This window comes from Sinohyriopsis cumingii, chromosome 14 (assembly GCF_028554795.1).
Source record: "Sinohyriopsis cumingii isolate HCF-2022 chromosome 14, ASM2855479v2, whole genome shotgun sequence".
NCBI lineage: Eukaryota > Metazoa > Mollusca > Bivalvia > Unionida > Unionidae > Sinohyriopsis > Sinohyriopsis cumingii.
The window spans coordinates 8,713,177-8,738,292 of NC_142974.1; the positions used below are offsets into that span (position 1 = coordinate 8,713,177).

Consider the following 25,116-nt stretch of genomic DNA (forward strand, 5'->3'; position numbering starts at 1 on the left):
TTTACGTTATTTGTGTGTCACCATGTTCTGTAGACGGTGATCTCCTTATTTCGTTATTTGTGTGTCATAATGTTATGTAGACTGTAGTGTCATTATTACGTTATTTGTGTGTCATAATGTTATGCAGACTGTAGTCTCCTTATTACGTTATTTGTGTGTCATGATGTGTTGTAAACTTAGTCTCCTTATTACGTTATTTGTGTATGATAATGTTCTGCAGACGGTGATCCCCTTATTACGTTATTTGTGTATCATAATGTTCTGTAGACGGTGATCTCCTTATTATGTTATTTGTGTGTCATAATGTTATGTAGACTGTAGTCTCCTTCTTACGTTATTTGTGTGTCATAATGTGTTGTAAACTTAGTCTCCTTATTACGTTATGTGTGTCATAATGTTCTGTAGAATGTAGTCTCCTTATTACGTTATTTGTGTGTCATGTATTGTAAACTTAGTCTCCTTATTACGCTATTTGTGTCTTATATTGTGTTGTAGACTGTAGTCTCCTTATTATGTTATTTGTGTGTCATAATGTTATGTAGAATGTAGTCTCCTTGTTACGTTATTTTTGTGTCATAATGTGTTGTAAACTTAGTCTCCTTATTACGTTATGTGTGTCATAATGTTATGTAGAATGTAGTCTCCTTATTATGTTATTTGTGTGTCATGATGTGTTGTAAACTTAGTTTCCTTATTACGTTATTTGTGTATCATACTGTTCTGTAGAACGTAGTCTCCTTATTGCGTTATTTGTGTCATAATGTTCTGTAGGCGGTGATCTCCTTATTACGTTATTTGTGTGTCATAATGTTATGTTGTTGTTATAGGGTTTAACAGTACACGATAGGCTATATATGGCGGCCAGTATTAATGGTGGAGGAAGAACCCGGGAAAACCCCGGAAAGGACCACCGACCCACGAGAAGCTACTGGCAAGCTTTCTCACATGTCCACATTAGCCGAATCCGAGACTCGAACCCACGAAGACAGAGGTGAGATATCAGTGATCCGTAACGAAGAGCGCTTTAGACCAATCGGCCACTCGGGGCCCCCACATTGTTATGTAGAATGTAGTCTCCTTATTACGTTATGTGTGTATCATGATGTTATGAAGAATGTAGTCTCCTTATTACGTTATTTGTGTGTCATAATGTTATGTAGAATGTAGTCTCCTTATTACGTTATTTGTGTGTGATGATGTGTTGTAAACTTAGTCTCCTTATTACGTTATTTGTGTCTTATACTGTGTTGTAGACTATAGTCTCCTTATTACATTATTTTGAGTGTCATAATGTTCTGTTGATAGTAGTCTTCTTATTACGTTATTTGTGTATCATAAGTTGTTGTAGATTATATTCTCCTTATTACTCTATGTGTGTGTCATATTGTGTTGTATACTATAGTTTTAATACGTCGTTTGGGTGTCATGCTGTGATGGTTCGCTTTATTCCACTCATATTTGGCGCAGCAGGATATTTCTATCGGTCGCACTATTTATTGCACCCCACCACATCCTACAACGATTGCTACAACCGTCGACATGACACAATCTTCGAAAATGATTACTCCTTAATTTGAAATTACTATTATATATCAAAAATACATTTATTACCAAATGTTCCTTTAGCATCGTTCTAACACAGTTCTCTCTAAGACTGAATTTAACTAGAATATATTTACGCTTGTCCTTGATTCTTTCTGGTTGACAATTGCCACGAAAAACCCAATCTCTAAAGAAAAGTCTAAATTGTATTATTGTTTATCTCAGTGCATCATTTTCTGTATTGTTTCTACAGTGTACCACACCTATTTTTGTTGATTTGTCCATTTTTCTGCAACTTTTCGTGTCAGTTTTGCCACTCCTTTTTGTGTCGCTGCCATGCAGTTACCAATTTTAATATATTTTAATCTGTATCCTTACTATCTCCACGTAATCCCTTGTTTTGTTTAGAGCCTTAATATTTCAGTTTTTAATAAAACAATATCTCTTTTAAATTTAAATGAGTAATCCTGATTTTTCGACCGCATAATAATGTACGAGGCAGCTGTGATGTATCGATGTGATAACATTATGTTAACATTATACAAATTGCAGGAACTTCTTTTATGTTTGTGTTCTGTTATCCAGTAGATGTTACCTAAGTATCATCTTAATAAATATATGAATTTCTTTTAATTCCAATGGTATAATGTCAGTCAGCTTTTTGTTAATTATTTCAGCAGGAAAAAAATATTGTTATTATTATTATTGTTATTATTATTATTATTATTATTATCGTTTATAAAAATAGATGATAAGGTCGATGTGTCCGTGAAATCTTTCTTCGATTGGGTAATAACAATCGGCAAGCACTGTATTGTTAAGCAGATGTTATATCTGTCTATCGATCTATCTGTCTGTCTGTCTATCTATCTATCTATCTATCTATCTATCTATCTATCTATCTATCTATCTATCTCTGTGTATGTCTGTATGTCTCTGTATGTATGTATGTATGTATGTATGTATGTATGTATGAATGTATGTATGTATGTATGTTTGTATGCATGCACGCATGCATGCAATTATGTATGTATGTATGTATGTATGTATGCATGTATGCATGCATGCATGCGTGTATGTATGTATGTATGTATGTGTGTATGTATGTATCTATGTATGTATGTATCTATGTATGTATGTTTGTATGCATGCTTGATGTCTGAACATGCGGCAGGCTAGAGTTAATCTCCGACGCAAGGTCACTGTAACCAGAGAGACGACACGGCATCTTGAATCATGCATAGGCGTTAGATCGAGCGACTTCTCACCTATGTATTACAAAGATCAGAGGAACCCGCGAGGACTGGGGCGTGTTCTAAATCAGTCCCCACGTGGACAGACAGCGAGAAGGACATTGTTCGCTAAGTTTGATTGGATCAGATCAAAGATACATCCAATCAGAATTCAGACGGAGGGTGTGGTAACCATTTCGATCCGAGTTATAACTTCTAATTAGCTAGCGAAAATTTATTTCTCCCGGGAAGATAGCTGAGCAAATAGGATTACTCCGAGAAAGGAACTAGTAATTAGGCGGGAAAACTTAGAAACAGATTCTAAGAAAAGACAAAGCTTCGTAAAGGAAGCTTTTTTTTTGGGGGGGGGGACAGAACTTCCGGTTCATTGAGTCTCGGGTCTCTAAGATGGGAGACGAAAGTGCGAATTGCAGAGCAGTCGGAGTCGACAATTCTGGTCGGTAGACAGAGTCGATGAGGAGCAGGAAAAGGAGTCGAGGAGGGAGGAAGTGGAAAAGGAGAAGTATAGAGAAATCGAGGACGAGAAGGAATTTGGAGAAAGTCGGGAGGAAGAGAAGAAGGAATAGGAGGAATATGAGACAAGAATACACAGATGAGTAGAAATACAAGGACAGATGGAAAGCTATCTCACACTACAAATCAAAAGATGCAATAGGCTATCACATGATCATGCGGAAGGAGAGTACTTGGGAAATTTTAATCATTTGAGTATTGAATATTCATTAGATTTTTTATTAGTTGAATTTGACTGCTTTGTATATTCAGTCATTTAACCGTGACATTGCTGACTGGGGGCTCGGAGCTTTACATCTATATTCCACTAATTTAGCTTCCAACCGAATACGAGCCTGGGTGGGACTTTAATAATAATTTTAAAAGAATATTGAAGCACCCCACCCCACACCTACCACAGTGTCGGCATAACAACCCCGTCACGCCACAGTGGGCGCTTCGTCCCGGATCAGAATTGGACATAACTATTATCTTTACGATCTAAAGTCTTATATGTTAAAACGTATTTCGTGAACAGTTTTAGATATTTTCCATCTAGTGTATTTCAATTTTTATGATTTTTAAAATGTGCATGTCATATTTTGATATTTGCATTGTTGGCAGATTTCAGTTACTTGCAGTAATATTGAAGCAAATATCGGGCAAAATATCCTACCTGATAAAAGTTAGTTATTGTCAACAGGTAAGTATTGGGATAAGAACGTGTAACATCTGTCAATTGTTTAGTAATTCGAAACAAGGTATCACTTACTGTTAGTATCACCATAAAATGGCTACAGAAAGACAAATGATTAAAGATTATCGAGCCATGGGCAAGGACTATTTAGGGTACGAGGGAGATCGCCTAGCAGCGTTCATAGAGGAGGGAATCAAAGAATGTATGGCCGAAAAAGCAGTGGACAGAGAGCTAACCAAGATAACTAAGGACAGAGATGGAGCTGGCCATGACAGCAGCGGTCAGAGAGACACAAAAGGAGCTGAAGATGGCAAAGACAGTAGCGAACAGACAAGCACAGAAGGAAATGGCCAAGATATCTGCGGATAGAGAAGCACAGATGGAGCTGACTAGGGTATCCCCGACTGCGAAAGAAAGAGAGCTTGCTGAAACTCTCGAAATGGAAAAAATAAGGGTAGAAGCTAAGACCAACGATAGGGACAACTCCAGTATCAGTTCTGGAGGGAGCGTGCGATCGATTATCGACCACCTTATGGCACAGATAAATTTTGTCCGCGGTTAAATTACAAAGAATAGTCCATTTACGATATCCTGGTGCAATTTGAGAAACTCGCATGCGTTCATAAAATTCTCGAGCAAAATTGGCAAAACTTAGCTACAGAAAAAGCTGACGACTACAACGCGCTCAAGAAGGCTCTTCTTTGCCACGGCGGTGAGATACGAGGTGGCACATTCAAAGAGTGGAGTTTCCGGGAGAACGGACCAACCCCGACCCACTGAGTTGCGCTGCGTGGTTGAGGAAAAGCTTGCTTTCACTACCAGTCTGGGTGACGGTAAGGTAAGAGGCGGATCTACATGTAAGGATTCCACCTATGGACAGGACAAGCCTCGTCCACGAAAACGGGCCTTGCACGACGGCGTGGACCGCCGACGTTCTACACCTTCAAGCGCCTGGGGCATTTTGCAAGGGCCGACAGATCCAGGTGAATACCGTTGCTAGGAAGAAGTGCGAGTCGGAGGCAAGCTGTAAACCAGCAAACCTCGCGTATGCAACTGTCAACAGAGAAGGTGTAACCCTCTTGTACGACACTGGGTGGAGCGTTCCCACCCTTGTCGACAAGAAGTATGCTAAACCTGAGGAATAGACAGGGTGGGTAATTGAGGAGGTCCAATACGCAAACAGCGTACGTGACTTTTTGCCAGTGGCTGTCATTGACCTCGATTCATTGTACGTGAAGGGCAAAATTGAAGCTCCGTCCTAGGATGGATTATCACATGACGTCATACTAGAATGTCGTTATATGTTGCAACAACCGAACCCCGTAACCAGCAAACCGACACCGGTGAAGGCTGTGGAAATCAGATCCAAGAGTCAACAGACAAAACCGACGCCTATGGACATTGGTGAATAACGTACTTCCATCCAAATTGAGGAATCTGCAGCTGGAACACGCAACTCTGGCACCGTTGTATAAATACGCTACAGAAGGAACGGAGAAAGAAATTCTTAATGACGCGCTGTAGTTCTTATACAAGAAGACTATACAACTCACGACTATGCCGTATCACCCCCAATGTAACAGACTGGTCGAGAGGCCTAACGGTACTCTGAAAAAAACATGCTAAAGAAGCTGTGTGAAGGCCGCTACAAAAAATTGGGATTGGTACATTCGTGCCATGTTTTTTGCATATTGGGAAGTACCACATGCGAGTTTAGTTTTGTTTTTCCTCCGAACACTTGTACTGGAGGACCGTACGTAGCCCTATTGCCGTACTGAGACAACTGTAGACGGACGATCATGCTATCAATGAGGTAAGTACTACATATCAGTACGTCGCGGATTTGCGAAACAAACTGGACGAAGGCTGTTCCTTCGCATAGGAGAACCTCAAGCGAGCAAAGTCGTGTCAGGCGAAGCTTTACAACAAGCGCACAAAGCCATTTCTGCATGAAGTTGGGGACAAGGAGTTGCTGATATTTCCCCAAGAACACAACAAACTGCATGTTTCTTGGAGTGGTCCGTAAGTCGTAACCGGGAAGATCGGAGGTCAGTCCTGTCAGACACGGCTACCGACTAAGGAGACGTTGTACCATTCCAATCTTCTTAAGAGATACCGAGAAAGAGACAGCGTCAGCGATTGTCTCGTCAACACGATCATCGCAGAGGACGCCGAAGGAGAACACTTTCCCGAGCTGTCTATTCGCGAGGGCTGCGACACCATCGGACTCCACGTGTGCCCCATGTTGACAGCGGATCAACGGGAAGAGATAGAGACGCTGCTGACAGGGTATTCTGATGATCTTACGGAAATACCCGGAAGATAGTCACTTCTCGAGTTCGGGTTTCAGCTGGTGGACGACCGTCCCATGCAGCGAAAACCCTACCCTTTGCTTCGAAAGAAATACAAATCTTAAGAGAAGAGATTGAGCAGATGACTGCTTCGAGAGTAGTCGAGTTCGCCGATTCTCCATACAGCTCTCCGGTAATCTTAGTGAAGAAGAAGGATGGCACACATCGATTTTGCGTTGAATACCGGAAGCTGAATCAGCTAATGGAATTTCAAGTCGAAATGCTACCTGATCCAGAACATAGTTTCATTTCTGTAACGAAATCGAAACATCTTTTGATGTTGGATTTGTCCAAGGCAAATTGGAAAATTCCGGTACGGGAGGAGGATAGAGTAAATCTCGCTTTTACCCAGCGTAATCACTAGAATGGTGCGGTACTTTTTGGAGCCCTTGCGCGATAGGGGTGTTTACATCTTCATGGATGGTCTCTTGCTGGCCACATCTACGTGGGGTGAGTAACTCACTCTGCTAGATGACGTTTTTGACGCGGCTACCTCAGGTGCGATTGAGGGCTCGCTCTTCCAAATGTCATCTTGGGTTCCGGATGCTGGCCTATTTGGAATACACTGCGTCAAAGCATGCTGTCTCTAGATAAGTCGAAGGTGGAGCAGCTGAGAAACTCCACACGCCCCACCATGAAAACTGAGGTAAAGTCGTTCCTGGGTTGGACCGGGTATTGCCAGAGGTATGTGATCAATTTCAGTGCGATTGTGGATGGGGGATTGGTACCGTTGTCTGACCTGAGCAGGACACGGGCCCCGAGTAACGTTATTTGGATGTATGCGTGTGGGCATGCTTTCCTAACGCTGTAGGGTAGGCTGACATCCGACGCTGTTGTCCATCTACCGGTTCTGTCCAAAGACTTCGTGATCCGTACTGACACAAATTGACACGGGCCTGGGAGTAGTACTACTGCAAGATCACACAGGGACAATATTTCCTGTCGAGTACGGTCGTCGGAAACCGCCTGCTGCTAAGAAGAAATACTTCGTATTTGAGAGGGAATCCCTCGGAATCGTGTTCCGGATATCATGGTTCGAGCGGCACTTATATTGGCGGAAGTTCATATTGGAGACCGACCACCAATCTCTCCGCTACCTCGCGCAGGCGAAATTGCCTAATGGACGCTTGATGCGATGGTCGCTGTTCTTACTGCAGTACCGAATGCAGATCAGATGTCTGAAAGGAACCGAGAAAGTAGGTGCCTAATTCATAAGCAGGAACGCTGGAATGGCATAGAACTCTCTCTAGATAACCATTTGTTTATGCATACTTAGCGTGTAGCGTAGTTATGATTTTGTTTCTTGTAATTCATATAGTAACGCACGTTTTCATTTTCGAATAAGTTTGAGTTAATCTCTTACACAAGGTTACATTGACCAAGGAAACTACCGGGTATCTTGAATCGGCATATTGTTAGATCGAGCGACTTCCCAACTAGGTGTTACAAAGATCAAAGGAACCCACGATGACCGGGACGTGTTCCAAATCCGTCTCCACGTGGACAGACAGCGAGGAGGACATTGTCCGCTAAGTTTGATCCGAATTATAACTTCAATTAGCAGGCGAAAATCGATTTCTCCTGGGAAGATTGCTGAGCAAATAGAAATTACTCCGAGAAAGCCACTCGTAATATGGCGGTAAAACTGAAAAACAGATTCTAAGGAAAGACAAAGATTCGCAAAGGATGCACTTTGGGGAACAGAACTTCCGGTTCAGTGAGTCCTGAGTCTCTAAGAGGGGAGACGGAAGTATCAACTGCATAGGTGTACCAATGACGATTTGTTTTGCCAGTGTCACGTGTGATTTGTGTAAGAAAAACAACAACAACAAAAAAAACGAATACATGACTATGAAACATTTGGTAAGATATAGGAAATGATCGAATTCGGATTTAAAGTATCGTTGATAGGTTAAACAAATCTGAAATGTTTGTTCGAAATTAAAATGAAGTGATAGGAATAATTTATTTCTATCATACAAAATGGATTGAATATGGAAAGTCAAAAAAACAACAACATTCTACATCAAGCCATATTTGAACTGAGAGCAGACTAGAACGATTACTTCAAAACTTTATATACTGAGCCATAGAAGATGGTGTCTTTCACGAAAATATTGCAAACCATTGATTAATATATTCATCGTTAAATAATTAACCACATCAAAAATTAGAGAACCGAATCCATTTTGTATCACCCAAGATTCTTAACGATACTATAGGTTTCATACGATCTACTGTCTTCTATGCAAGACAGAAACCGGTGGCCCTAGTTACATATACATACATACATACATACATACATACATATGTATACATACATACATACATACATACATGCATACATATTTAACTAGGGCCACTGGTTTCTGTCATATATATATATATATATATATATATATATATATATATATATATATATATATATATATATATATAACGCTACAGACAATCTGGATGAAAGAGAAAGAGGAGAAAGAGAACGACAGATGGAGAGAAACAGAAGGATTTCTGTCTGTAACTTAATCTCATTACACGCTAATCCGGTAACGAACAATCTTTACTGCCCACTCTCTGTTTGCAATCAATGCACTTATAAAATAAACGACTTAGGTCATGTCGAGCAAATAAGAAGTATAAAGTTTGGGCAAGAATTTAAATTGTACTAAAATCGATGCGAAGTACATGTCCTTGTTAGGTTTGTTTAATTTCAATCGGTCTATCAGCCCGGTAAACGTCTAAAGGTATTAACTGCACAGTTAAAGTGCAAAAATAATGTAGTATAGCAGGGTAAAGCCTATGTTCACCACCTGATATTTGAACAAAAATCCAGGTAGGCATATGTGGCGTGCCAGGTTATTCGATCGTTTGAACCTTTTGCAATCGCACGATTTAGAAAGAAAAACACTACACAGTTTCAATATAGTGAACTAGAGTTACTTCAAGAACTCTTATGATTTTAATTCTTGCTCATCTCTAATAGTCAATTTGTAAGCAAAGGAGCTTTATAACAACCGGAGTTGTAGTTTCTTAATCCAGTCCAGGGTAAGTAGACAGAACATGGTTTCCATTCTTTAAGACTCGTGTAATTTACTCACTATTGCTTCCGGTTAAATATGTGTGTACAATCCACATAAAATATAAACAATATCCAAATGCTTTTGTTGATGTGTGTGTGTGTGTGCGTGTGATTCGGGTTTCTAACGTAGGTTTAAACAATTTTCAGACATATCGCTACGATGTCTGAAGTCTGGCAGTTCATAGTGATGTACAGTACAGAAAGATTCTGCACCAGACATGTCGTCCCACTCAGTCACATTCTGACACCAGACCGAGTAGTCCTAACAGTAACCTCTTAATGCTGAGCGCCTAGCGAGGCAGCTATCGTGCCGTTTTTATTTCTTTGGTATGACTCGGCCAAGGTTCGAACTCGCGACCTGCAGTATCCAAGGCGGACGCTCTAGCCACTAGCCCGCAGGAGTGGACTTTCGTTGACGAGAATATTCTCTTTTTGGTCAGCATAATAACTATTTGAACTTCAATACTATTTCCAAAATTTGAAACTCGATTGTTCATTACTTCACAATTTATGTTGTGACATTATCAAACACGTTTTCGGTGGCAAATTATGCTATTGCACGCATACGAATGTTACATAGCACTATTTTATTGCATTATTTTCTAACCTTAAATTTTGTTTTATCAATCTTCTATGAATTCTTTAGTTAAATTTAGCAATAATAAATACTAAACAGTTTAAATCCTCCAAAAGTTTAGTTTTGTATGATAAAAGTTTCAAATTCTCCTTGCTTGATAGAATATAGTGTGACCATAACAAAGTGGTCAGATATTGCATAATAATAATGCGATAAAATAGGTTATTCTTTGAAAATGGATCTCCACGTTTAATTGATATTTTGAAATTTAATACTAAAAATAAATCACTCTTAACTTTATACCTCAACTATAACACATCATTTCTGGATTTCAGTAACTATTCAAGTTGCATAAATCATTTAACCAATAATTTCAGATATGTCAATAAATTAAAAATAAAGTACCAGATAATTTAGTTGGGAATGTATGCGAGAATCCAGACACCCTTTAGTAATATAAATCTATTATGACGAAGTTGTATTAAAAACCTCAGAGTCTTTTAGTAGAATTACCTTATTTTCTGCAGGGGAACTTAGCGAAATCTGTATCAACTTTAGTTTTCAATGGACCAAAGGGCAATTAAATATCGATAGTTTGAATAAATGTAAATTGTTTTTATAATTTTAATTTATGTTTAATCACGTATCTTCGAAATACAGAAGATTTATTGCACTATGCTGGTCGTTAGAGGTGGTATCGACATCCGAATGTATAAAAGTATATACATAAATATCGCCTCCAGTCATTTCATCTGTTGTTATTTCCTAGGTCACAAGCGGCAGATTGAAGGGTGACGTCATAGTACCTACTTCCTGGATAGGGGAAATTAGGGCAAAATTTGCATATGCATGTGCATTTGTTTCTCTATTCTTCGTTAGGTTTTACATTTTGTTAATAGGCGCACGTGGTTTTGCGTACTGAATATATACTGTTACATAAGTAGCTAATGAATTTGGTGGGGGAAATCATCTTGATGAGTCTTCGAGTAAATTACTGACATACACATTCGATGCCGACGACTGGAGAAAACAAACTGTTTTATGTCTTCGACATTGTCCATGCCAGAAATGACAAATGAAATGATTGTGTACAACACGAATGAATTAAAAATAAATATATATAAATATTACATATTTTAGTGGCTTAGATTAATCATTTATGGTTAGCTAACGATTCTATACATTTCTTGTATGGTTTGTACATAGGTACCCATCTAAAACCTAACGAAAATCAATATAATGCAACTTGATGAGCAATTGACCCTCATTGCGAGGGTAGGACCTTACGGCCCATATCTTACACTACACTAACTTGGGATAAAGTTCGTGTCTGAGATTGAATTATAAAGCATCTTTCATTATATAATTACCAAATCGATTCTGCTCTCTGTTAGTACTACACCCTTTCTACAAAAGAAGCTCAACGTTGCATATAGTTCTTCATTTACTGTTCATGGTTTGGGGTTTAGCTAATGACCTCATTATGGTAGCATGCTATTTGCCAACAGTCCTCCCTAGAACAATAAAGGTTGGCGAGGGGTTGCATAGTAACATAATCGACATCCTATTGCAAAATACGTATCTGCAACCTTTCTATCCTATTTTCAAGACTTGTTGAAATTTAGTTTCAATCTAGTTTTTTAGAGATTGTTTGTGCTAACGTTTACGGTAAACTCTCTTAGTGCAGTAAAATTGTAAGTAAGGTAGGTCCCTGTGACTTAAGGTTTAAGTCGGTGAGACGTTTGTTTTTAATTTTTTACCAGATTGCTTTGTCTATGATACATTACAAGAAGTCCATGTCAAACCTATTGAAGGTAGGAATAACTATGTTGATTCGACATTATAATATCTACCACCATAATGATGAACACTTTTTGTATAGAATGAGAGGCTACCCTCAACAGGTTACAATGTAATTTGCGAAAAATAAGTACGTTTTGAGGTAGTGGTCCACATATAGATGTCCATTGTTCATGTGAATGTGTACGTTAGCAGGTGTGTGGACAACTTTGAATTTTGTTTACCTCAGAGAAATGCAAGTGGCGAGCATGTTTTGAGTAGTCTGCATCGAATAATCATTACATGGTCATTTTGTGTTTACTTGTTTATATTTGCAAGAGGTCAAATGCATACGAGACAGCACTTTCATATTTGTTCCCATGATTTAAAATTGTCGATCACATATTGTTGTATTATCTTCATTGAGATAAAAGCATTATTGTACAAATTACCCAACATAAGATATCCCCTTAGAAATGCTGTATATCGGTGTTGCGTGATGCTGTACCGATCAAGGCAATATATACTGAGATGCCAATTTTAACGTAGCAATTCTTTCAAACTGACAAATCATGGTAAGATGTAAATACAATGCGGTATTCAATTAAATCTAAGTATCACAGGGGTAGTTACCCAAAATGAACCCGAAACAAGTCTTATAAAGGGAGATAATATATATTTTAAATGTGTAACCAATGAGGAACAGAGCGTACATTGATTGCTAGTGTACTGTTAATTTAGAAGCCATTTTTACTTAAGAATTGCATGAAAGGTGTGTCTTCTAAATAGGTATTGATCGGTGTTTCGAAGTTAGGTTAAAATTGGTATTTACGTCGAAAACATTATATATTACATAAAGGTATGTGCACTTATTGAAACTTTAATTTCATTACTAAAGACATAACTACGGTATAAACATATTATCTGCTTTGTTAATTGCATAGATTGGCTTCTGTTTCATAACGGAAGTAAAATATATTTCCTAAAAAGATTTAGATTATATAGCAATTACATTATAGTAGGCTTACTGATTAACATATAGGTGTGAAATACTGAACCACCCTTCATTTATACAGTCGACAGTCGATAGTAGCCTAGTGGTTAGAGCGACCGCCTCGGAAGCGGGAGGTCATGGGTTCGAACCCTTGCCGAGTCATACAAAAGACTTACAAAGATGGTACAAGCATCTGCCTTGCTTGGAGCTCAGCATTAAGAGGTTAGTAGTAGGACTGGTCGGCCTGGTGTCAGGATAATGTGGCTGGGTGGGACATCATGCTACGTGTCTGCAGCATGATGCCGCTGTGCTAGACATGACTATAAACTGCAACACTGCATACATCGTAGAGATATGACTAAAAGATTGTGGAAAGCTACGTTAAAAAACCTATTCACACACACACACACACACACACACTCGACAGTCCATTACTTTTGAACTCAATGTCGGCCACTTCGATCTTTCTTTTAGTAAATATATATAACTACACGGGTCCGTTGACAATAATCATATAATCACGTTACGGGCCATTACATGCAAATCAACAGCTTAAGCATGGGGTTTTATTTCGATGTTATAAGAACTGGTGTTAGAACTTTACTGGTTATTTGTGATTTAAATGGCAATGCTGTAAGTACTTTAAAATTTTCAGTTCTATTCTAGGGAACTAAAGTATTTGTTGAATGTTACAAAATGTATTGGTTTTAGCTGATGTCTATTGCTTAATTTAAGATCAAATATTCGTAATAATATTTAATGTCTTTCTAATTAAAGTCCAAGACGTATTAAACAACGAAGCCGTTCTAAAATATGTAATTACTACACTCACTGTTTTCTTTCAACTAGTCAAATAATTTATGTTGACAAACTAATTATCCTTCATGAGAGATCCTGTAGGATATGGTCATGACGATACATAATACTGTTATTGCAAACTGCAGGACAAAGTAAAGGGATGTGTAACTAATACTATCAAGAAATGTTCTCATGTATTCATGTTATATCTTACTGATAGTGTGTGTTATGAATAATAAGCATTAATAAAGACCTTACAAGTGATGTCTTTGTAGAAAATGTCTGATTTGCCACTTGCAAAAGGGGAGGATGGGCAATCTAAGGCCAGGGAAAGAAGAGACAAGAAATTTTACGTGATAAGAGACAATTTCCAAACCCTTCATGACGTGTCTGAGGCCATAATAAAAGCTGGTGTTCATGACAGTGAACTTATATTCGGTACGCTTTTACTCATTATTAGTTACCTTGTTTGAAACACTGTATTGCGCATGATAATAATGTATCATGATTTGTCCTCAGACCTATGTAAAGGGTATCAATATATTTGAACAAATCGAAACATTTGCAACCCTCCATGTCCACTTCCTCAAGTGTTTCCCAATTAAATTTTAAAAATTATGAATTTCGCCATTCTGGTCAATTTCGGTCAACCATTTTCATACGGGTCCAGCAGATTAAAATCAGATGAGGGTCTATAGATAAATAAAACAGTTTATCATTTCCCTACAGCAACAATTGATGCCACTATTTGCTGTCTTGAAAAGAAACAGTATATGCCAAATAACAGTGTGAAGGTAGCGCCGCAGTTAAGGAAAATTGTGATAGGATCATCCATTTTAAAGACAATTATTTCTTCAATTGCGTGTAATTAGGATATCTTCCATGGTTACATGTAACTGTATATTACTATAATTTTGCAAGCATTTATGTAATTTTGAATTATAGGTTAGGGAGCATATATACACAGCAAGTTTCTTTGTAGAAAATTCTGTTCCGTTTCATAAGGTATCGATTACACGACAAGCAACAAGACACAGGGAACGACAACATTTGGTGGGCTTTCATTGCATGATACCAGTGGACAGAACATGAACCCTTACCAAAAGGTAAGTGTGAACGTATGGACGTAGGTAGGTCGGTTAAGCACTGACACTTTCTCAACTGCTCTTTTACCCTTTGGAAAATTTATATTTATTTACAACTGAGACGACTTTGTAACATCTATTCCTGATAAAACAGTGGTTTGGTTAGATAATTGTTGGCAATAGCTATGTCCAGAAAGAATTGTGATCAAGAATCACTACAATAGAAAGTTAATATAATGTAATATTTCTTCAACTAATATTTTATGTTATAATCTATCTATGTGTGTGTGTGTGTGTGTGTGTGTGTGTGTGTGTGTGTACTGCCGGTGCCATCGTTTCCATTATGAGTAACATCTTGTGTAAACTTTCTCTTCTATAATCTCTAAACTTTATGTTTTATCAAGGTTGCCAAGTCTAGAGTCTGAAACGTCCTTTGAATCGACCTTGACCAGAAATTGCGAAAATGTTCGCCATATGGTTCTATTCTGATCTTTATGTCTCCATTTAGTTTATTCCCGTCACGACACCGTATCATCCCTAAGAAGATAAGATAAAAACAGATGACCAATTTAAGTGAAAATAAATAAGAAATGTAGAAATAAATGCATAAATCTGTAAGAAATTTGACTTAATGACATTTTCTGCCTTTACTATAAATTGTAGTAAACTACAATGGAATCTGTAAAGATGATATTAAAACATTTTTACTACGTTACCATCTTTTACGGCTAAAACTAACAAAAACGTTTCTTTTTATTTCATCAGGTAATATGCATACTTGGAGAAAGTTTAGAGGCGCTAGACAAGGATGGACGAATACCAGCATTTTGTTTTGGTGACTCCTTATTCCCGTTGAAGCCAGAGGTAAAAGGAATGTATCTAAATAATTATCATCGTTTATACGACTGGCTTTTGATCAAGGTGTTTTGACTTTTGAGTGTTCAAAAGATCCCATTAGCCATAATTAGACGCTTGTGTTTTTCTTCTCCACACAATCAGATTTGAAACACAGCGTCAAGTGCCACCATAAACCCTGTGGTCTCTAAAATATATTCCTGATCACAATATTGTATAACCGCTGGTGACATGGCTTTATTTTGATGATATAAGACGTATAAAAGCATATATTATGTCTGCTTGTATTATGTTTGTTTCAATTATAATCTGACGATAGTGGAAAAAATGAGTGTGTATTTATATTACAGCCTTTATTTATTTGTTATTATGTTCTAATACCTATTTTGCTAAAATGATTTCAGGAGATTTGCCAATCAAAGAATAATGTTGCTTTCATTCAACAAAACACCACTTAACTCTAACCAAACATAGCCAACGTATCTGATTCACCCGGATTCGTAAAGGATATTCACTTTGCAAATCTCCAATCGTTTCAGTCAAACAAACAATTCAGCTGTCTTTTACAACATGCATCATAACTAACCATTACTTCGCACGTGCTGTGTCTGTGTTAGTGAGCGACATAAGTACTTACCATAGGTGCATGGTAACCATTAAATAATGCGATTTATTTCTTAAGAACTGGACATATGAAGAAATTAAAAAGGATATTGATTTGTGCAAAAAGCCTGAAAAAAGACTGGCAAAACCAAGCGGCTTAGAAATGAGTGGATTAAAAGGAGACAGTCTGCTCGTTGTATTTTCCTCTCTTAACATCCGATATTATTTATACACAGTTATGGGCAAATAACCTATACGCAGCACTTGCTTTACGTGCATTAATGGAGATCCTGATCAATACAAGCTGGTCGAGAATCATGAGCTTTTCGTTGGTTTGGTAATGGTTCAAGAGATATAGATGATGAAATCCTTTTATCAATATTTTCGACAAATTCTTGAGATGAATGAAGCTTATTTTTCAGAAATTTTCAGTTTTAATGGAAGGTGTGTACCTGTTTCTGTCAAAGGCTGATCAAATTATTAAATAATAGGAGCATTAAAGGGATATATTTATTGTTCAATTAGCAAAGAAGACACAATGCTGGACTATGTAATTTCTCCTGATCTCCCCTTTCCTTGTGCTATTTCGAGTGCAGATATTCGAAAAAAGTTATGAACAAAGTGGATGATCATTTTATGTTAGGACAAATCTGGTTATTTCATTTGAATAAATTATGGTAAGCATACATTTTGTACACATTTAATGTCTCATCAAAATGTATGCAGAGAGAAGAATAAACTGCAGGATAAATAAGTTTTGTCAGCATATACAGAATAAAGAATTCCGAAACATTACCCAATACGTGGTCAGGATAACCAGAAAGATATCATTATACTATTATTAACATCAATGACGTTACTCAAGCTTTACGTCTCAGAGGTATATTATTGTGTCTCAATAACATAATGGTCTGTATAGAACTTAGAAGATAGCAAATTAGTGTTTCTCAATTTGTAGCATATAATTATAAAGCAAATCACTTTATCTTAAGGAGGGAAAATTAAATCACTTTCGAATTCAAAGTTGGTCACACCAACCTCTAATTTAGTGAAGAAGATATACCTCTTCGATTTTGCACCTTCATCCGCGTGTAGGTAAATGTGTTTATTTATTGATTAGCGAATGGTTTTGATGTTTCGTCCCTAAATTACTGAATGTTAAACTGTAGGTTCAAGTATACAAATCTACATATCAATCATAGTTTTCTTAACCTTATCAAGCGTTTCCTACTTTGTAATGTGCATGTCAGTCTGATTAGTTGACATAAACCATACTTTACTTTTCTTTCACAACTGACTAATATCACGAAAAGTTTATATATTGATGAAAGAAGTACAAACTTATTCAGCCGAAAAAAAAATGCCTCATTTTTTAATAACCAAATTATATATTAATTAACAGAATAAGCAAAACAACCTATATTTGCCTCGTTCCAGGCTTCCAGTAACACTATTGATATATGCTTATTTAATATAATATACAAATATTAGTGTGATAATGCTAAATAAATAACGCATATTCCCTTTTTTTCCCAAAGTGACTGTTCGAGCAGTTTTCAAACAACGTAACGTATATAAATTATTAGCTGTCACAAGTAGATCAATCGAAAACTGTTTTAGGACGATTCGAAGGGATATTGAGTTGCACCATGTCAAGAGAACTGTTACCATATTTTATTGCATGATTATGCCATCTCTTCAGGACAGTGCTTGCAAGGTAGAATATATAATAGTAAAGTAGTTACGAGTGATTTTGTTGTTATATAGAAATGGTCTGATTCGCAAGTGGACCACGACGATGCTGGAGATCCGAATGCAAGGGAACGGAGAGAAAAGCGATTTTACGTTATAAGAGATAATTACAAAACCCTCCATGACGTCACAAAAGCCATGGCAGATGCTGGTATTCATGATTGTGAACTTATTTTCGGTAAGTTTTAACAAAATGATAATAGTTTGATTTTACAATATTTGTATAATACAAGCAATATTGTTTTTATAACCTAGCACAATGAATAATCATGTCGTGGAATCGTTATCAATGAACAAATATTAATATCATTCCATGCCTATTGTACTAGATCATTAAATTTATGTAATTTAAACGTAAATAATTTAGAATTTGAGTTAAGCCTATACTCATATTATTGAAAACTGTGAAATGCAGTTTTAAAATGGCTCTCGGTCAAGTTGGAATGCATCGAATTCCATAATGACCAGGTTGTGTCATCTCTGTGTACATAACCAGTTGGTTCTCTGATTTGCATAATTATCATCTCTGTGTACATAACCAGTTGGTTTTCTGATTTGCACTTGTCAGTATCATCTCTGTGCAGATCAAGAGTTGGTTCTCTGATTTGTCAGTATCATTTCTGTGCAAATAACCAGTTGGTTCTCAGATTTGCACTTGTCAGTATCATTTCTGTGCATATCAACAGCTGGTTCTCTGGTGTGCATTGGTCAGTAGCATTTGCATGCACCTACCCAGCTGGTCTTATTTTTGGTCATGGTCAGAAAACCTCGACACATCAACATTTGGTCTTCGTGTTTGTAATGGTCTATGTCATCTCTTTGCACATCAGCAGTTTGTCCTTCTATTTGTAAAGCAAAGGAAAGATGTTTAAATATAAATGCTCTCAGTAGTATTATTACTGTGTGCAGTGAGTGTTCAGCGATTTAACAACGTAATCATCGGCAAGGTGCAGAGCGTGCAGTCCACCATGGAATTGTATCAGTGGGCAGTTGTTCACAATGTGTGACATGGTCTGAAGTGCTCTCAAGACAACTTTGTATGGATCATGCATTTTCAAGAGAATTTTTGCAGCAAATGCGTGCATGAATAATACTTTTCTTTTTTAACCACAACCAATTTAACGGCTTTTCTGTCTTTTTATGCAAACATATATCGAAATCTGTCACTGTATGCTGAGAAGTATATCAGTACACTGAGCTGTGTTTTCAATCTTTCTTCTGCGATTTTCAAGGTATCGATTACACGATAAGCAACAAGTCACAGGGACAAAAGACCTTTGGTGGGCTTTCTTTGCACGATACCAGTTGACCGAACTTTAATCCGTACCAACAGGTATTATGTACCAGCATAAGCATGAGTATGTATGTATGTATGTATGTAGGTAGGTAGGTAGGTAGGTAGGTAGGTTTGTAGGTATGTTTGTAGGTAGGTAGGTAGGTTGGTAGGTATATTTGTAGGTATGTATGTAGGTATGTTTGCAGGTAGGTAGGTAGGTATGCGATACACTGACACAATTTTGTCCGCTACAATCTCACCCTTTCTAGCGTACCTCGTTTAAGCGCTATATTACCTTTCGTCAAAATTTAGACACATGGATAATTTCAATTCAACAAAATATACTGCTGCATTAAGATCATTTAGATAATCTGTCGAAAGAAATTTAAAATTACAATCACTACATGTCATATTTGTCCATTTATTATCGTAGCCTTAGAGTACATATATTCCATTGTATATAATGTCATTGCTTAGATTCACTGACCCTGACGTAAGCTTTTTACTGTTTGGGCTGTGCCTTGGAAAATTCTTACTACATCTTTCTACATTGTATAGGTTACATAGTAATAACTTTGTATCCATAATGAAATTATTGTTAGTAACCACATATGGCGACATCGTTTACTATGTGATTCTCTTCTGAAGAAAATCTGGTCGTTGTCCACATTGATTAGGATCTTCGGGTCATGAGAGAATGGAAATTAAAGGATTAACAAGTTACGTTTGAACCGCTCCGGTGGCCTAGTGGTTAGAGCGTCCGCCTCGGATGCGGGAGGTCATGGGTTCGATACCAGGCCGAGTCATACCAAAAACTTACAAAAACGGTACTAACAGCTGCCTCGCTTGGTGCTCAGCATTAAAAGGTTAGTGTTAGGACTGGTCGGCCCGGTGTCAGGATAATGTGACTGGGTGAGACATCATGCTACATGTCTGCGGCATGATGCCCCAGTGCTAGATATCACTATAAACGGCCACATTGCAGACATCGTAGCGATATGAATGAAAAATTGTTAAAGATACGTTAACAGACCAAATCACATCACATCACATCAAATCACAAGTTACGTTTGAAAGAAAGGTCATGAAGAAAGCAGCGACAAACTCTTGATGAACTTACAATTTCACTAATGATATAGTTTGACACACACTTTTAGTCTAGTTAAATGAGGTATGAACCAATGATATTTTAAATATTTGTTCTGAATCGATTGCCTTTATTAATTACAGAAACCCGTGTACCACGTTATTTCTTTATTTGCTCAGGTGATATGTATCCTTGGAGAAAGTTTCGAGACTCTTGACAACGACGGCTGGATACCAGCGTTTTGTTTTTGTGACACCTTATTCCCATTGAAATCTGAGGTACATGAGAAATACTATATAATTAACAGTATTTATTAGAATCAACGTAGATTTGAAGCAGACCATCAAGCGTCCTCACGACTCTGGTCGTCTCTAAAAGGTCAGTCTAATTTCAGAATCGTACAAACGTGTATTTGTCTTTTATATTGTCATGGTATAATACAATAAACCAATCTCTCTTTACAGAACTGTTGTTATGATTTTAGTTGCATAGGTGATGGAACTACTTATGGCAACAGTTCTGTCTCGCAGCTCTTACTAATTAATGTAGTAGAATATAAGCTATAATTAGTTTTTATTTGTTCATAAAATTTGAAAGACATTGAAAAACGCCATTAAATGAGAAAAAAAAATAAAAATGTTAGAGATGCAACCTCTTCGCTATTACGAAAGACTATCGATGCAAACAGGTTTATTTAGGCCTGTTAAAGAACGGCCACTTGCATATATTGTTTCAACATCTTCATTGAGGTGTAACTATTTAATAAAATGCAATACAACCTGTGCTGATATATGGTGCGATATCAATACGTTAGTATTTAATACAAGTGAGATATACCGCTCCAGTGGCCTAGTGGTTAGAGCGTCCGCCTCGGATGCGGGAGTTTGTGGGTTCGATAATAAGTTTAGTCATAGCAAAGTCTTACAAAAATAGTACTAACAGATGCCTCGCTTGGCGCTCGGCATTAAGGGGTTAGTGTTAGGACTGGTCGGTCTGGTGTCAATATAATGACTGGGTGGGACATCATGTTTCGTGTATGCAGCATGATGACACAGTGCTAGACATCATTATAATCTGTCACACTGCAGACATCGTAGCAATATGACTGAAATATTGGTAAAGCTAGGTTAAAAATTCAAATCACAAACACATATACACGTGAGATTGCATGAGAACAAATGAATGTATCAATAATTGACAATATTTTATTATGTTTGTAAGGAGTTTAATTAGTTTTGATGCCTGATTCAAGTCTCGAGCAAATAGATAAAAATTGTAAAGTACTATTTGTATAGGAAATGGAAAAGATGCAACAATAAAAAGGAATAAAGTGGGTTTATTTTAAAAATATGTTATTCAGTCAAATTTAGAAGTTATGATTTATTTCTCTGTACCCAGTACATGACTTAGTCTATGATTTCCTTGAAAATCGGACCCAGAATTATGCTGTTTGGTTTAGATTCCTGCCAATATTATTTGAGTGTACCTATCTTGTTTTCTACTAATTTTAGGGCCCGTGCAAAGGTTTTAATGAGGTCTTGGACAGATATAATCAAGTAACCAAAGAAAAAGAGCCCAGCGGTTCAGCGCACTTTGTCCCATTGATAGAACAGGCAGTGAAATTTGTTAACGAGACAAAAAAGGTAATAAATAAAATATATTTGATCCACTTTTGATTGAAATTGAGCCAAATGCATTTACGGTGCAATTATTTTATCTGGCTGGTAGAAACGAGCACAAAATATAACAATTATAAGGTTATGTATTCGCACGAATACAACATTTGTATCGATGCAAAAGTTTACCAAGCAAAAGCACATGCTCAGGTAAAGGGCATCGGACAAGGTTTACAGGTCGCATAATTACCTGTCCAGTTCTTGTTTTGACTATACTTTAGCTATATAAACACTTAAATTTATCTTTACAAGGTGAACCAAATAGTATTGGAACTGCAATATATAAGTACGAAGAGTCCTGTCATTGAAGAATGTTATTAAAGTTTGTATCCGAAAGCTTACGAACATCTCTGTCACACTGAGCACGCTTTTCGCAATAAAGTTGCGCCTACTTTATACAAAACGTAGAAAATGCGACCTCTTTTAGTAATTTTAGTTTCCTCAGACACAATAATATTGCTGGAGAAAGTTGTGGAGGGTTAGGAGTGGGAATCATACTCAATAAAGTGAAGAAAAAAAGATACTGGTGCTAGTGAATAATTACAATGATATACACATGGTGATTGTACGTTTTATATTGTTAGGCAGAAAGAAATATTTGCCTTTCTATCCCCGAAGTATGAAACTGAGTCTCAATAAGAACATATGCAGAAATGTTAACACTATATTGTAAGAAATATATACATCTTGAATTAATAATAATAATAATAATAATAATAATAATAATAATATTCATATTTTAGTACCACATTCTGGTGATTATTACTGATGGCAAGATTGTGAATATGAAAACCACCATCAACGCCATAGTGGAAGCTTCAAAATGGCCGCTGTCTATCGTGGTGATTGGGGTGGGGGACGGTCCGTGGGAAGATATGATAAAATTAGATGACGAACTTCCAGAACGTGAATTTGATAACTTTCAGTTCGTAGACTTTCACAAAATTCTCAAAGATGCAAGCAACACATACGCAGCTATTGCTTTATGTGCGTTAATGGAAATCCCTGTACAATACCAGATGATCGAAAACCTCGAACTTCTGAGAAAGAATTAAAGTGTTTCGTATAGGTTGAAGAGATCAAATTGAAAAAGGTCTTTATATCAGTGTTCTCCGCACATTCAATTTATGCCTATTATTTTATTGACATTAATTTTCAAATTTACTTAAAGATATACCTTTTAAGTCCAAAGAAGACCATATCATGTAGACAGTAGTAAAACCAAGGGACGCATTTAATGCTCTATACAAAGACGACGCATGCGAGGATTCTCTCTTATCTCCGTTTTCATGTTTCTTGTACAAAAGAGTACAAGTAAAATTAAATGCTAATGTGTGAATGGAAATTTCACAAGAATATAAAGAGCTTGGATCTTTCACGCCTTTTTATTCAAGTTAAATAAGGATTTGAAACAAAGGAAAACAAAGCATTTTCAGCCTATAAGTGGAAACCATATTATATTATTGCGTCAATCAAGCAATTTAGACAGCAAATGGTTTCGCTGTGAAATAAACAAATAATTGTCTTTCATTTAGTAAAGTGAAATTGAAACGATGTGCAAATCATAAAGTACATAATCCTTGCTAATAACAACAGTTTATCAAATGGAAATACAGTTTTGAAAATCAAAGTGTGAACTGTTTCATATTAATAGTTATTAAATGGTATAAGAGAAACGTGTATTATTCTGCTTGAAAATAAACCTGAATAATATTAAAAAGGATACATATTCCAATTGCTATTAAATCCGATGAAACTATTTTATTTTTTAGATTTCGACCATTGTGCGAAATGAAGCTATATTGTCAAATCCTTCCCGATTAAACAATATGAGCTAATTTTCTCACACGCTTTGCGACAGCATGGAAATAACTCGTTCGTTGAACCTTACTTATTAGTTCCAGCATTACGACTACCCCCTCTAATTACACACCATTGATACGCAAATATGTTGTGTTTTATATATAAATTATTTCGGGACACAAGATAAATAAAAATATGAGTACATTTGATTGCATTTTAAATTTGTGGCTGATGTGTATGTATAAGGTGATCGTTTATTATTTGGTCATTTGCAGGGTTATATATTATTTTCAAGAGTTGCATAGGCTTAAACATAAAAGTAATGAACGCAAAATGCTAGAAATACTAATTAATATGTCCAAAAGATAAGCAAGACATATTCCTGATGCAAGGGCATTAGGTATATAAAACACGGACATATTTGTATTCATCCTTGTAAATTGAGCATGTTTAAGTTGCAGGTGTAGTCATATTTTTGGTGTTTGTGATTTGTATCATTGTGTTTATGAGACTTGACAACTGAATATCTGTATCAAAAAGTTTCATAGCCACGTATTGTATGCAATCACTTGTGAACTTTTTTAATTCGCGGAGTGTCAAGGAAAATAAAGTGTAAATTGCTTATCATATTGCACATGCTATGCCTCTGATTGCTTTTTCCATTCTAAGAGAGATAGAGAGAAGGAGAGAGGGAGGAAGGGACTGAAACCATGAAATATCAAACATAAATCAATGTACTTATTTTTGAACATTTGCAGGGAATATGGTCATTTATTTCCTTAATTAACACAATAAATAAATTTACAACCGCTTACGCGATGACTTAAACACCTGAACATTTAAACAACTCAAACATTGCGATCCTTTCGAAAGCTAAGGAGAAGACAATCATATGTAGTTATAGTCTAATATTCTAAAATTATCTAATACATTATCTAGATCTAAAATCCTTCTAAGCATGTTTTACATACCCGTAATGTACCGCACGAGTAATACATTGTCTAGATCTAAAATCCTTCTAAGCATATTTTACATACCCGTAATGTACCGCACGAGTAATACATTGTCTAGATCTAAAATCCTTCTAAGCATGTCTTACATACCCGTAATGTACCGCACGAGTAATACATTGCCTAGATCTAAAATCCTTCTAAGCATGTTTTACATACCCGTAATGTACCGCACGAGTAATACATTGTCTAGATCTAAAATCCTTCTAAGCATGTTTTACATACCCGTAATGTACCGCACGAGTAATACATTGTCTAGATCTAAAATCCTTCTAAGCATGTTTTACATACCCGTAATGTACCGCACGAGTAATACATTGTCTAGATCTAAAATCCTTCTAAGCATGTTTTACATACCCGTAATGTACCGCACGAGTAATACATTGTCTAGATCTAAAATCCTTCTA

The 25,116-nt window shown here is 36.7% G+C and overlaps 1 pseudogene across 1 annotated transcript; it reads left to right on the top strand.

The window, feature by feature from the left end:
- Positions 1-12,852: 12,852 nt before the first annotated feature.
- LOC149783179 (uncharacterized) lies at positions 12,853-24,136 on the top strand (annotated as a pseudogene). Its single transcript, XR_016413570.1, has 9 exons — positions 12,853-12,986; positions 13,838-14,000; positions 14,568-14,668; positions 15,413-15,511; positions 17,873-18,035; positions 19,090-19,190; positions 20,400-20,498; positions 21,732-21,863; positions 22,640-24,136. The product of XR_016413570.1 is annotated as an uncharacterized LOC149783179 (transcript).
- The last annotated feature ends 980 nt before the right edge of the window (positions 24,137-25,116 follow it).